This window comes from Hypanus sabinus, chromosome 20 (genome assembly GCF_030144855.1).
Source record: "Hypanus sabinus isolate sHypSab1 chromosome 20, sHypSab1.hap1, whole genome shotgun sequence".
Taxonomy (NCBI): domain Eukaryota; kingdom Metazoa; phylum Chordata; class Chondrichthyes; order Myliobatiformes; family Dasyatidae; genus Hypanus; species Hypanus sabinus.
This window is the reverse complement of record NC_082725.1, coordinates 53,259,071-53,273,262: the sequence shown is the minus strand read 5'-3', so window position 1 is coordinate 53,273,262 and position 14,192 is coordinate 53,259,071. Positions and strand designations below refer to the sequence as shown.

The 14,192-nt window shown below is 41.1% G+C and overlaps 1 protein-coding gene across 2 annotated transcripts in view; it reads right to left on the bottom strand.

Moving 5' to 3' along the window:
• ripor2 (RHO family interacting cell polarization regulator 2) overlaps positions 1–14,192 on the bottom strand; it is a 215,778-nt gene that overhangs the window by 182,059 nt on the left and 19,527 nt on the right. The gene's annotated exons all lie outside the window — the stretch shown is intronic.

The window sequence follows — 14,192 nt, the reverse complement described above, 5'->3', positions numbered from 1 at the left end:
AAATTTATTCTGCATGCTAATTACCTCTCTTAACCTCTCTTATAGCTTACATTAGCTGGTTATTTATACCAAGTTTTGTGTTGCTCTTCAGAACCTTTTCAATGGAATTAAAATTCAAAAGCAGACACAATGAGCAGTTATTTCTAAATGTGTCCACCCAGCACAAAACAAGTAGGATGAATTATTTTATGAAAACATATTTTACATGAAGCTTGATTAAAATGTAAGAAAGTAGGGTTAAAAATAGGTGGCACTGAGAAACAGGTATGAGGATCAGAGTGCTGGATTGCCTGTGATGCTGCTCTGAGCATGCTGGCCTTTGTGAGACCGCTTTGCTTTGGAGACTGAAAGCAAAAGATCCAAAAGACCAGACTCAAGAATAGCATCTATTCCGCTCTCATAAGGTGATTGAACAGACACCATCAGATGGACTTTACCTCACGATCTGCCTCATTATGACCTTGAACTTCTTTGCCTTCCTGCACAGTACTTTTGTAACCATTTGATCTGCATGAACAGTATGCAAGACAAGTTTTTCACTGTATCTCGGTACATATGACAATAATACGCCACTTTACCATGTTATTGATTCTATGATTGTTTAGCAATAACTGGAACTGACTAATTTATTTTAAAAAGTTAGCTACTCATTCTAGTTTAAATAGAGCTAGTAATGTTAATGAAAATAACTGGTTGAATTAAAAGTGTTATCATTTATTTTGTGCATCCAAATCCTTTATTGATTTGTAAGTCCTTTATTTCTAAGTAAATTAGATACTAAAATGAAAATGAAATACTGAAATCATGGAATATCACAGAAATATCCAGGGAATTTTTGAATGCTTTCACTTCCATCTATTGGACACTCCTCTTTACTGGTCAGATCTCCACTTGGAATTAGTCCCTGAAAATCCAAACTAATAAGTCTGTACCTCAGTTGAAGACAGAAGGTGATGGAACCTGGAGCAGCAATCTGCTAGAGGGAGTCAGTGGATTGGGCAGCATCTGTTGAAGGGCAGGTATTGTCAACTTTCAGCAGGTAGTTTGTGTCCCTGATCCCATTTCTTCTTGCACTGCCTATCATCAATGAAATAGGATGTGTGAAGTGCTCTTTGATTGAAACACAAAACAAGTGATAAAGAGATGGCAGCTTTATTTACCTTCTGACCATATTAGTCCCCATTTGATGGAAAAGAAAATTGGTCTTAATGACATTAGAGGCTGATGATTCATTATCTTCCATTTTGCACTAATGCTGAAGGCCAATTTACCATTCAACTCCTCAACAAGAACATCATCTGCATCTGTCACATTGCATCTCCGTTAGCTGTTTAGGACTCTTCAGTACCGGTGAGTTTTAGGAGGTCAATTGGTTTGGGAAGAGGTCATTTCTAATTGACCATTCATTTCCAGTGACCATGGGTCCAGTAAAATTATATTAAAATTTATAGACTTGTGTTAGCACAATTTTAAAAAGTGCTTGGAAGTTGTGAAAGGTATTTAAGCATTTTTTAAACGTATCTGTTTAAGGTTAAAAAACAGCCAGATGGAGCACACTGCAGCTGGAGTTCAGCACAGACTCTGTTAAACCTTCGTGTTTCAGCCCTGCCTAATAACACTAAAGATGACACATGATCCCTACAGTGTTATCCTAATACCAACACACTCTCAACAACATCTGAGGACCACATAATTACAGGGCACAGCTGCAACATAAGCAATCAAGCTTGCTGATTATGCTAGTCAGTGCCTTCCACCTCATCCTTCGTCTGTATGATTTAAACTGGCAGACTGGTAATTTGATGTATTATTGTCGCGTAGAGTGAAACTTTTGTCTTGTAAACCATTCATACCGATCAGTTTATTACAGCAATGCAATGAGGTAGTACAAGGAAAAGCAACAACAGAATGCAGAATGAAGTGTTACAGTTACAGGGAAAGCGCCTACAGGTAAACAAAAGGGGTAAGGTAGACTGTGAGGCCAAGAGATCATCAGGTAAATCTATGAAATTCATTGCCACAAATGGCTGTGGAGCCAAATCATTGGGTATATTTAAAGTGGAGGTTGATTAGTAAGGATGTTAAAAGTGACAGGGAGATGACAGGAGAATGGGATAGAATGGAATAATAAAGCAGCCATGACCAGACTCAATGGGCTGAATGGCCTAATCCTGCTCCTATGTCTTATGGTCTTAACATACTAGGGAACTGCTCAATAGTGCTATAGAAGCTGTCCTTGAGGCTATTGATAAGTGCTTTCAGGTTTTTGTATCTTTTGCCCAATGCGAATAGGGAGAAAAGAGAATGTCAAGGGTTGCTGGGGTCTTCGACTATGCTAGCTCCTTTACTGATGCAGTAAGAAATGTAGACAGAATCCACACAGGGGAGGTATGTGATGTGCTAAGCCATGTGTAATGTCCATGATGTGCTAAGCTGTGTCCACCATTACAAATTGGTGATTACTAAGGTGGAAATGTCACATTTCTTCAGCCTCCTGAGGAAGTAGAGGCACTGGTAAGTTTACTTGGTACCCACGAGCTTGGATCAGGACAGGCTATTGAAGATGTTCACTCCTAGATATGAAGCTCCCAACCCTCTCAACCTCAGCAAAGTCACTGTAAACAGGTGCATACATATGCAGACACCCCCACCCCCTTTGTAAAGTCACTGAGCACCTCCTTTGTTTTGGATACATTCAGGGAAAGGTTGTTTGTCAGGACTCCATGTCTCTAGGCAATTGACTTGAGATTCAGCCACTATGGTGGTAACAGCTACAAGCCTGTGGGTCCAAATAGAAGAGAGTTTGATCAAGATGTATTGGGTGTAGAGCAGGGAGTTGAGGATGTAGTCTTGTGGGACACTAGTATCGTGCTGGAGCTGTTTCCGCTTGTCCTTTCTGATTGTGGTCTGTTGATCATTAAGTCAAGGATCCATTTGCAAAAGGAAGTTGTTGAATCCCAAGTCTAGGAGTCTAGAGATGAGCTTGCTTCAAATTATAGTATTGAAGGCAGAGCTGTAGTTAATGACTATGGGTTCAGGTGCATTGGAAGCTGTCAGGATGGGTAGTAATAATCGAATCCTCTTCTGTTCAAAACATGCAAAGAATGTGCTAATCTTATCAGGTTTGGATGCGCTGGTGTCGACGATACTGTCTGACTTTATTTTGCAACTCATTATAGCATGTAAGCCCTACCGCAACTAACAGCTGGTCTGGGTCTTGATTTTAGATTGATGTTACCTCTTGGCATCCCTGCATTGCTTTATGGAGGTGGGTCTTGATTTCTTCTAAAGGCCAGCGTCACCTGTTTTGAAAACCACAGTCCTATACTTCAGCTGGAAATAGAAATCATGGTTTCTGGTTTGAGAAAACCCCGATTGTCATCTTTGGTGAACAGTCCTCAACAAACTTGCTGACAAAGTCCATGATGGTGGTGGCATACTCATCTAGGTTGACAGCTGAACTTGGACCAACCTTCCAGCTCATGTAGAAACGTATCTATTTCTTCAGGCCAGCACTGTGCCACTTTCTGTACTGGATCCTGACATTTCAGCTTCTGCTTGTCTGCAGGGAGAAGGTCAGCCTGGTGGTCTGATTTACTAAAGTGTGGCAAAATGATAATTGACTTTCTCTCACAATCCACATAAGCACATCCTGAAATAACCTGCAATTGTAAACAAGCAGCATCACCTAATAGATGCTGATTAGTTTATCACAAGATTTATGAGTTACTGTAAAAAATGTAAAATGGTGGTTACTTCTTGTGGATTGCTATTCAAGTATTGTCCTTCTTCAAATGTACAGTGAATGGCCAATTTCAGGCTATTGAATGCAGTTGGTTCTGATGACCTGATATTCCTTAAGGAGGTAAAACCTTCCACACATTGAGAATGTAACAGAGAAAAGACATGGCATTGGAAATTCTTCTGGTTTTAAAGTGAGGGTTATCCAGAAAAGATCTTGCCAGTGATTTGAGCCCTGGAAGCTATGAGAAGCCAGCCGAATGTGGGTAAATGGGACTAACATACAACGGTCAGCATTGGCACGGTGAGCCACAGGGCCTGTCTCTGTGGCTTACAACTCTTTCAGGCAAGGGCAGAAGCCCATAATGGCCATACAGTTGATGCAGATAAATCATCCAATCACAACTGGGGAGAAGTGTAGTATGTCCCTAGGGATATGCAGACACGAGGGTGTTGGTGATCAATGACTGTCATTTTGCCAGCAATCAGCAACACCCACGAGATTGATCATGAAAGAGAGACATGGCTGTTGTCTTGGTAAGTCATCTCTGCATGCTGTATCATAGCTGAAATATGACGGCTCTTGACCTCTTCTGATGTCTAGCATTAAAACTCCAAACACCACTAATGGCCAAGTGGAAAGTGATCCGAACCCAAAGACTTAATGATTTTTGTTCCATACCAAACCTATACTGAGCCCTTCGGGCCATGGGTGGGAAAATGAGGCAGCAATTCCCAACACTGTCCATAAGGTGCTTGTGCACTCTCCTGTAACCGCATGGATTTCTTCCAGGCATTCCGATTTCATCCCACATTCCAAAGGCATATACTTAGGGTTATGATTGGGAGAGTGCTTCACCAAGCACCTACGTTCCATCTGCCAGAAAAAGCAGTATCTCCCAGTGGCCACCCATTTTAATTCTACTTCCCATTTCCATTTTGACATGCCCTCTACTGTAGCGATGCCAGTAATGCCCACTCCCCTTCACCATTCCCCATTCCCATTTCCCTCTCTCACCTTATCTCTTTACCTGCCCATCACCTCCCTCTGCTGTTCCTCCTAATTCCCTTTCTTCCAATTTCTCTGTCCTCACCCATCAGATTCCCCCTTATATTGTCCTGTACCTCTTTCACTAATCAACTTCCCAGCTCTTTACTTCACCCCTCCAGTTTCACTTATCACCTTGTGGTTCTTCCTCCCTTCCCCCACTTCCTTACACTGACTCCTCATTTTGTTTTCACTCCTGCTGAAGAGTCTCGGCCCGAAACATCGACTGTACTCCTTTTCATAGATGCTGCCTGGCCTGCTGAGTTCCTCCAGCATTTTGTGTGTGTTGCCTGGATTTTCAGCATCTGCAGATTTTCTCTTGATTATGGTTAGGGTTAGTTAATTGTGGGTATATTATGTTGGCCCCAGGAACATAGCACCACTTGTGGGCTGCCCAGCACAATCCTCACTGACTTGATTTGACACAACTGATATATTTCATTGTATGTTTCAATGTATATGTGACAAAAAAAGCTAATTTTTAAAGATCTTTAATTCTTTAAACAGAGCTGACCAAACTCAGGAACCTTTTCAACACTGGAAGAAAAAGTCTTATTGCGGTCAATACTGCAGTTGATTAAGACCAGAGATTACATGTAGAAATATTGATCAAAACACCCTAACCTGAATTATATATTACTGATCATTGGGCTTGAATTAGGAACTTGGGTTTTGTATTGTGGACAGTCTGAGTAAAGGTGGCACGTGAAAACTGCAGGAGTGTGCACGGACATTCAATAATCTCTCCTTTCCTTTGGTCCACCAATTAGATATTCGGGGAGTGGGAGCCAATGCAGTTCACGTGGAGATCTGAAGTGTTATATACAGTCAGTGCCTCTTTATTAGTTTCATCTATACATCTGCTTGTTAATACAAAATATCATACGGCAGCAGGATATTTTGTGCACAAAATGCAGGCATGGTCAAAGGGTTCAGTTGCTGTACAGACAATGGGGTAGAAATGTGGTCTAAGTGACAATGACCATGAAAAGATGATTGGTGCCAGACAGGGTGGTTTGAGTATCTCAGAAACTGATGATCTGCTGGGATTTTCATACAGAACAGTCTCTTGAGCTTACAGAGAATGGTGCGAGTGTGCGGCAGCTCTGTGAAAAAATGCCTTGCTATTGAGAGCAATCAGCAGAGAATAGCCAGACTGGTTCATGCCGACAGGAAGGTGACAGTAACTCAAATAACCACATATTACAAAGTGGTGGGCTGAACAGCGTCTTTGGTCACACAACACATCAAAACTTGAAGTGGGTGGGCTACAACAGCAGAAGCCATGAACATACACTCAGTGGCCACTTTATGAGATGCAGGAGGTACTGTGCCTGACAAAGCACTGAGTGGAAGTGCAGCCCTTTGCTGAGCTTCCAATCCCCACAATCCATGTGTCTGCTCTAGCTGACACTGTTCAGGTAAAAGTGGTCAAAGATCATCCACCAGCTCCTGGAATAATCCTGGAGGTCCTTAATGATGGAAGCTGACTGTTTGCGGTATCACCATTTGAAGATGTCCTAAATGCTAGACATGCCTTTTTAAGGAACTGCCCTTAGCAGATGGCCTCAGTGCTGGGGAAGCTAGTGCCCCGAATGACTGGCTGAGTTTACAACCCTCTGCAGCTTTTCCGATCCTGTGCAGTCGCTCCTCCATACCAGAAAGTGATGCAACCAGAGACAGAGTCAGGCTACAACCAAACCATGATGACCCATCCTTCCATTTGTGAATGGGACAGCCTGGAGGGACATGGCCCACAGCAAACTAGGAACACTCCAAGCTAGCACTGATGTGCCAAACATCCTGTGCCTGGTGCAGGGTCCATGTCAACCCAAGCACTTTTCACAGGCTGTGTGGACTCCATAGTTTTTAACAGGTGAGGACCTCCGTCGGTCAGAGTTGACCATGGATATTGCATCCTAGCTGGGCAGTACGAAATGGAGAGCAAGCTGTTGTCCATGTAGCAAGCTCCCCCTCGCCATGCATCTGATGAACCCGAAGGAACGGCAGAGACCAATACAATTCGGAACTGGAATCGTCACAGCAGTTGCCAGATAACATTGACTCAAAGTCGGACTGCCTTAGGGACTCCAGCTCCGGATTTTTCTCTCGGGGTTTACTCCCAAGCTCTTCCCATGAGTGGGTGTTGCCACTACCTGGCTATAACAACCTGAAGGAACTAATTAGATCTGCAGGGCTACAATGGTGCAGTGGCACACCTAGTTAATCTGCTGCCTGATAGCTCCAGGGAGCCATGCTCAATTACACACACACACACACACACACACACACACACCTCAATTCAGTTCGAGAAAGTTGAATGAAACATTAAAATTCAATACCAGAATCACCAAATTAGCTGCCAGCTTCATGTTGATACGGATGCCTTTAATTAACAGTGTTAAGTCTTACAATCAAATATTTGATTCAAAGTGATCAGGAAAAATAAAGAAGTATTCACCTAAAATATGTTGACACTTCAACTGGTTATCTGGAATCATATGTCAGGTGTAAACAGCTGGGATCAAACAAATCCCTTGAGGGGTATTATGGATATAGGAGCGCACTTATGGGGGATAAAAGATGACATGCGATAACATTGAAAGATAAAGGAGAATACACAAGTACATCAATAGAAGAAAAAATGACTAAGTTGAGAATAGGTACTTTTAAGAATCAGCATGGTCATCTATGTGTGGGGCCAACTCAAATGGGCAAGCTCTTAAATGAATACTTCTCAATTATATTTACCATGGAGAGGTTCATGGAAGTTAGAGCATTTAGGAAGGAGAAAGTACATAAAACTCAATAAATGTGCATCCTAGGATATTGTGGAAATCCAGGGCAGAAATTGCCGGACACTAGGCAAAGATATTTGGATCATTGTTTGCAATGGGTAAGGAACTGGAGGCCTGGACCGAGGCTAATATTTAGACTTTAAGAAGGGTTCACAAACACAAACCAGGTAACTGCAAGCCTGTGAGCCAAACATCAGTAGTGGGAAGGGGACTCTGAGAGAAAGGATCTACCTGTATTTGGAAAAAATAAGAATGAATTAGGAAGAGTGATAGTCCCTTGTCTTCACTAATCCCTCTTCACTAATCTCCCTCCTGGCATTTATCCCTGTAAGTGGAATAAGTGCTATATCTGTCCATTCACATCCTTCAAATCTGTTAGAGTTGTCTACTGTATCCAGTTATCCCGATACGGCCTCCTCTACATTGATGAGACCCGGCGTAGATTGGGGGACCGCTTTGCAATCACCTCCGCTCCATCCACAAAAAGCAGGAATTTCCAGAGACCATCCATTTTAATTTCAGTCCCCATTCCCATTCTGATATGTCCCCTTCTCTTCTACCATGATGATGCCACTCTCAGGTTGGTTAAGAAACACCTCATATCCCGCCTGGGTAGCCTCCAATCTAGAGACATGAACATCAATTTCTCCAACTTAGAGTAATGTTTCTGCCTTCACCCTTACTATATTTCAGTTCTTCACTCCGCACTCTTACACTCTTCTTTTCATTTGCCTATCACCTCACTTGGTGCCCTTCCTTCTTCCCTTTCTCCTTTGGTCCACTCTCCTGTGCTATCAGATTCCTTCTTTCCCGGCCCTTTACTTCTCCACTTATGACCTCCCAGCTTCTTACTTCATTCCACTTTCCCCGCCCACCTGGTTTCGCCTATCACATTCTTGCTTCTACTCCATCCCCTCCCCCATCTTATTATTCTGGAACCTTCCCCCTTCCTTTCCAGTCCTGATGAAAGGTCTCAGCCTGAAGCATCAAATGTTTATTCATTTCCAGATGCTGCCTGATCTGTTGAGTCTCTCCAGCATTTTGTGTGTGTTGCTCTGGATTTCCAGCATCTGCAGGATTTCTTGGGGTTAAGAAGAGTCTTCATGGCATTGTGCATGGGAAATTGTGTTTCACAAATTTGACAGAATTATTTGAAGAGGTGACCAAGAGGATTAACAAGGGTAGGGTGATAAATATTGAATGCATTAACTTCAGCAAAGCTTTTGATTACGTCCCACATGGTAGACTGTTCAGAAGGCTAGATCTGAAGGTGCAGAAATTGGCTTGGTGGCAGGAGATAGAAGGAGGTAGTGGAGACTTGCTTTTCAGACTGGAAGCCTATCACCAACAGTGTGCCATAGAATTTGGTTGAGAATATAGGCATCATGGTTGGTAATTTTTGCAGATAACACCAAAATTGGTGGCATAGTGGATGGTGAAGAAAATTCTCTAAGATTACAACAGGATCTAGATCAGAGAATGTGGGCTAATAAATAGCAGATGGAATGTAACTCAAGGCAAGTGTGAAATTTTGGGAAGTTAAACCAGGCAGTAAATGACTGTTCCTTGGAGATCAAGCGGTCCATGTACATGCTTCACTGAAAGAGGTGATACATAAAGATAGTTTGTGCAGTAGATGCTTGGCACTCTTGCCTTAATTGGTCAGGGCACTGACTTCAAATTATGAGAAGCACAGATAAAGAGAATTGTCCCTGTCTCTTCCACAGGGTAGAGAGCATAGGTTTAAAGTGAGAGCAGAAAGAATGAAAGAGAACCTGAAGGGGGATTTCTTCATACAGAAAGTGGTGAGTGTAGGGAACGAGCTGCCAGAGAATGCATCAGAGCTGGGTATATTAAAATGTTTAAAGGACATTTATTCCAGAACAGAGACAGGAAAGGTTTAGAAGGAGATGGGCCAAATGCAGGGAAACGATTGGCAGTAATGAATTGGGCCAAAGGACCAGTTTTATTGTTGCATACCTCTATGATTCGATCCCAAAGACATGCAGACAATAGTTTATAGGTGGCCACTGTAAGTTACCCTGAGTGTGTGGTGGGTGGTGGAACATGAGGGAAGTTGACAGAAGTTGGGGAGAATAAAATCTGTAAATAATTAGTGCAAATTAAGTTTTTGTTGGAAAATCTGGGATCATTGGCCAGGAAAACTTGTTTTAGTGCTATGTGACTCCAGGACCTCTAATAATTAACTGTGATGTAAATCCAAAATATTAAGAGAATAATGGAAAATACAGTTGATTTTGAGAAATTTGTTGCAACTGATTTACGTAACCAGTGATTTTCAAGGAACTCTAATGCACTGTCTCTAATTAGTGACTGTTTTTGAACATCACTTAATTAACTTTTAGTCATACAGTCACGCACTAGTGAACAATAACCAATAGAACAGATCAAAGGCATTTTAAAACTGTGGCTCGATAATGAATGCAGTCTAACAAATAAATTCATCAATGTTTGCAGTAATTAATTCACAAAACACAGAATACAACTTGTCTAATTTTACTGTTGATGTCATCGTATTGGTAATGTAGCAGAAAATCTAATGCACCTGCAAAATTGCTGTTACATTAAAAAGGCAGAGGAGATAACACTTCCTGAAATCAGGATTTGTGATAATTAAAATTATTATATAATATTATAAGAATATTGACATTTCATTATCGGAAAACAGTAATTTCACTTCAATTAAATTACTACACCACACCACACCACACCGCACTTCTAAAGGACCCTGGGATGTCTTAAAGGCCATGAAAGGCATTACAGAAATGGAAGCCCAAATGTTTTATTCTGAATAATGATGAGAAGAAAAATTGATATAGGTAATGCACATTGAAAACAGCTATGCTTTCTCTAAATGCTTAGTGAATGTTAAAGATTGCATATTTCTTTCTCCTCTTGTAGGGAGAGCACATTGATAATTGTATGCCTTAGGAATGAATCAATTTTCCATTTGATTCAAACTCAGTTGCCCAGGGAAGAAAAATGTATAAATAAAATGATACCAAGTCCAGATAAAATATTCTGTTTGATGTTTGAATTAGAATAGAGCCAAATCAAAAGGGTTCCTCCTAAATTAGAAACCGCTTTCAATCTCGAGGCGCATCGTTTCTCAGACAATTACCATGATACACTGCTGAAGCTGTTGAATAAGAGCAATCTTTTTCAGTTGGAGATTATATTAAAAACCTTCAGGAATAGAGCCGGCCACAGCTGACAACCCAAATGAAGATGCAGTTATGCATCACCTTTGTCCACAAAGTTCTTCACCATGCAAGACTTATTCTCCTTCATCTACTCATTGACATTTCCTGTACAAGTACTACATGTGTGATAAGCCAGAAAATTACATCATTTGCAACTTATCATCATTGAATATAAATAATGTAAGCTCAAACGAAGTGTGGCCAATCAAAGAAATACACACTTGTATCTAATCTTCACCTCTGCTGCACAGGAATGAGACACCTGCCATACTGCTGCACTTCATAATTTAAAGATAAAGGGAAGAAACCTAAGCTACGTTGCTTCATGATGGCTGTGATCGCCTATGAAATTACTGTTTCCATAGTGACAGTGTCGCCTGTGAGGAGATCAACGGGAGAGAAGAGTGGCTTTTGGGATTAAATAATGTATAAGTGAGAATTCAATTTCAAATCATTCCAGCTATTTGAATTCACACAAGAGGTATTTCAAACTCCAGATTCGAGAGGTTTATAGTTTTCAGCTTCCTTGACAACAAATGGGTTTTCCATAAAGCAAAAATTATTTAAATATTTAATTATATTTAAATATGATCAAAGGAAAGGACTGCTAAAATAGTCTGATTTAAATACAGGAGCAGAAAACTGCAATTTTTGACCTTTTTTTAATTGACATATAGCCGTCTGGCCCTTCAAGCTGTTCCACCCAGCAATCCCCCAACTTTATCAATTTACAATGATCAATTAACCTACCAACCAGTATGTCCCTGGATTATGAAAGGAAACCGGAGCACCTAGAGCGGGGGTGGGAAACGGGTCCAAGTGGCTCTTTCAGTGGTAAAGGTTGCTGACCCCTGACCTAGAGGAAACACATGCGGTCACAGGTACAACGTACAAACTCCTTAGAGGCAGCAGCAGGAATTGAAACTGGGTCGCTGGTACTGTAAAGCATTATGCTAACACTACTGTACCACGTTGGTCAAAATTCAAACAAAAGTCCAAAATGATTGGAAGCTCTGTGTATCTCCCATGGACTAAATGAAGATGTTTTGCCAAGCAGTCACCTGATCAATATGAGTCATCTCCAATGTAAAGAAGGTCATTAGCAAGCACTGAGTTCAAAAAAAAAATGGAAGGAATGCAATCAAATTCTAGTTTCACCTGGATGATGGGAAGGGAAAAGGTCTAAGGTCAGGTGTCACATCTCACATCATACATAGGAAACTCCATGTGAAGGGAAGTGCTAGGTAAAGAATTACAATTTGATTTACAGATTGTGGTGATTGTGACCAATGTCTTATACATAGTACAGGATGGAAACAGGGTCTTTAGCTCGTCTTGTCAATACAGGCCATGGTGCCAGTCCCATATTAATCCCATTTGTCCACATTTGATCTATGTCCCTACAAACCACTACTAACCATGCTTTATCCAAATGTGTTTTAAATGTTGTTATCCTACCTGCCTCGATCACCTTCTCAGGCATCCGGGCCATATATACTGAGTAGCCACTTCATCATCATTCCTGTATCTAATCTGCCCCCCCCCCCAACATCCAAAATCAATTTCTACCTTTGTACATTATCTTAGTGTTGTAATCAATCCTGAGAAATACTTCCATTTCCAGTTCCTACACTTCTGTTCTCCTTCTTCTTCTGTCCATATCCAGGAGAAGGTTCTCCTCCTCACGGTCCACCTCATTAGTCTCCATTAGGTGCACATTTTCCAACACAATGAACACGATGCGTTTCCTCAAGAGACGCATTCGCAAGAGATAGTTCCCTTCAGGATGTCCACATCTCCACCAATACCACTTCTCACACCTCCTTCCTCTGTAAATACAGGAGATGAAACAACTGCCCATTTGGCCCTTCTACTCCTATATGCCTGCCTAGTGAAACTGGAAACTCACTTGTACTTCTTCCAGTTCAGTGAACTGATCACAAAGTGGATCGCTTCACCTCGGGGGAACTGAATGCAGACTGAATGAACTCTTTGCAGAGCACCCTCATGCAGCATAGAAGGGCAACACTGATCACTCAGTTGCTTGATTCATTATTTTTTCTATCCTGCTTACCCTCTCACTGTATTATATTTGACACTTTCTGATGACATGAAAATTAGTTGTGTTGTTGATATTGAAGAGGTTAGTCTTCGGCTACAGAATGATATTGATCTGTTGTTAAGTTGGGCAGGGGGTTGGCAAATGCAGTTTAATTCCGATAAGGGTAAGGTAATGGATTATGGGTTATTTCCTGACAGTAGGATGTACAGTATACCAGGAATTGGAGGGTCCTAGGGACTGTTGAGGAATATAGGTACTCTGGTATACAAGTTCAAAAATCCCTGAAGATGACAACATGGTTACACTGGGCAGTGAAGAAGGTTGCTTTGATTAGCTAGGGATTCAGATATAAGTGCGGATAGGTTGTGGTACAGCTTTATGAAACTTTGGCCAGGTGACAGCTGGAATAGTCTACTCACCATACCAAAGGAAAGATGTGATAGACTGGGGATGTTTCAGAGGAGATTCACCAAGATGTACTCTGGGATAAAGACTTTCATTTCAGAGTCTGAAGCTGTTTTTTTTTAATTTAAGACATAGGAGCAGAATTAGGTCATATAAAAAATTGTGTGAGGCATAGAGAGGGTAGATGCAAAAAAAACATATCCCCGTGGCAGGAGGTGTTTAAGACTCTAGGTTCAATATGAGGAATAAGCGGTTTAGAAAGAATCCAGGGAAGATTTTTTTTCAACCTGATGGTGGTTGTAATCTGGAATGTTCTGCTTGAGAAGGTGATGGAGGCAGCTACTGTTACAATATCTTAGAAGTGAACATGAGCTGTCTAGACGTACAGACTGTGGACCAATGGCTGGCAAATGGGATGAGTATAGACAGGTGCTTGATGTTCAACATGGACATTAGTATGCCTGTTTCTGTGCTATATGACTTCATGAAAGTTCTCAAGGAGTAACAGAGACACATCTCCGATGGATCACCACGGACTTAGGACAAGAATGTAGCAAAGGAGAGTTGTAGAGAAGAATGAAGTGAATACTGTGATTTAATGGAAATCAGATGGGATTCTTGCTTCTGATGGCAATTAAATGTATGAAGTTGCTTTCCTGAGAGTAAATATTTTACCTTCTGTCTCCTTTGCATAATTTTGTGCAGCTACTCTGAGGGAAAATAAATACAGTAAATTGCTGGTTTTGACTTTTCAGTGCTGTTTATAGTTTTAAATTATTCTGTACAATGGCTTTTTTATATTTCATTTTAAACTTTCCAGTCAAAAATAAATAGTTGCATTCCATTAAAATATCTGAATGTTTCAACCATTTTGTCAACTTTCCTTGAACTGCAGAGGGTTGAAAGCTGATTAT